Source organism: Amphimedon queenslandica, unplaced genomic scaffold (assembly GCF_000090795.2).
Source record: "Amphimedon queenslandica unplaced genomic scaffold, v1.1 AMPQUscaffold_2587_Cont25411, whole genome shotgun sequence".
Lineage (NCBI taxonomy): Eukaryota > Metazoa > Porifera > Demospongiae > Haplosclerida > Niphatidae > Amphimedon > Amphimedon queenslandica.
Genome location: NW_003557078.1, coordinates 1 through 1,313, shown reverse-complemented (window position 1 = coordinate 1,313; position 1,313 = coordinate 1). Strand labels below are relative to the sequence as shown.

Below are 1,313 nucleotides of genomic sequence, written 5' to 3'. Positions count from 1 at the left end.
AATTTACATGAATGAATATTAAAGGTAAAGCACACATGATATTGAGATAATTTTACAAATATTTAATGGACTTGTATGTGCCTCAGGTTTAGAAGAGGTCATCGTGGGGGGCGGAGTCTTGCATCCCATTTAATATGGCGTTTTGGCCTTTTGTCACTTCATTTAACCGTTTTTAAGAGTAGTTTCTGTCATTATTGATCTAATTTTGCATTTTTGTGTTCCATTTGTAGGTACCGTCAAGGATCTCAAGTCCATTTTAGAGGGCGGAGTTGACGCCTTGTCTTCAAATTTACATGAATGAACATTAAAGGTAAAGCACACATGATATTGAGATAATTTTACAAATATTTAATGGACTTGTATGTGCCTCAGGTTTAGAAGAGGTCATCGTTGGGGGCGGAGTCATGCATCCCATCTAATATGGCGTTTTGGCCTTTTGTCACTTCATTTAACAGTTTTTAAGAGTAGTTTCCATCATTATGGATCTAATTTTGCATTTTTGTGTTCCATTTGTACTGTATGTACCGTCAAGGATCTCAAGTCCATTTTAGAGGGCGGAGTTGACGCCTTGTCTTCAAATTTACATGAATGAACATTAAAGGTATAACACACATGATATTGAGATAACTTTACAAATATTTAATGGACTTGTATGTGCCGCTCGTTGAGAAGAGGTCATCATGGGGGGTGGAGTCACTTACTGATTCAGAGAGAGAGGATAGGGTAAGCAAGTCAAAAGACTCATACTGAGGAATAAGGGGATCAGGATTGCAGGTATGGAGGGAAACAGAAAGTTTAGAGAGAGAGAAGCATGATCGAACGAGGGTAGTCTCCATCTGAGCATCTCTGAGAGAAGGGAGGAGAGACAGGGTGTGACTAATTCTAGAAATAGTGCTGGAGAGGACAGAGGAGGTGTAGGAGGAGGGGCCAATAGGGAAACCTAAAGGAACAAAACCACCTGTGGAGATAGGAATTTCTGGAGGTAAAGGGTTAGCTGGAAGGACTAGGTTCGAAGGGAGGGAAAGAAGACATTTAGCCTGTTAAGATAAAGTCCCATAGGAGGACCCATAGAGTCAATAATGCTCAGGGCCTGTTGGAGACGATTAATGTCCCCAGATAAGATACCATTATTGTTATTATTATTATGAGAGTGAGAAAGGAATATTATTATTATTTTTAGTTTTATTTATTATTATTATTATTATTATTATTATTATTATTATTAGTATTATTTATTATTATCATTATTTTTATTTGTTATTATTATTATTATTATTATTATTTTATTATTATTATTATTATTTTATTATTAT

At 35.7% G+C, this 1,313-nt stretch overlaps 1 long non-coding RNA gene across 2 annotated transcripts; it reads left to right on the top strand.

Annotated features, from left to right (window-relative positions):
* On the top strand, nucleotides 1–1,035 carry LOC109593177 (uncharacterized). Of its 2 annotated transcripts, none has more exons than XR_002190787.1 (4): nucleotides 1–24; nucleotides 231–310; nucleotides 373–601; nucleotides 673–1,035. It is a non-coding gene; the product is annotated as an uncharacterized LOC109593177 (long non-coding RNA). The 2 variants fall into 2 exon arrangements; XR_002190786.1 differs by lacking the exon at nucleotides 1–24 and adding an exon at nucleotides 31–178.
* The last annotated feature ends 278 nt before the right edge of the window (nucleotides 1,036–1,313 follow it).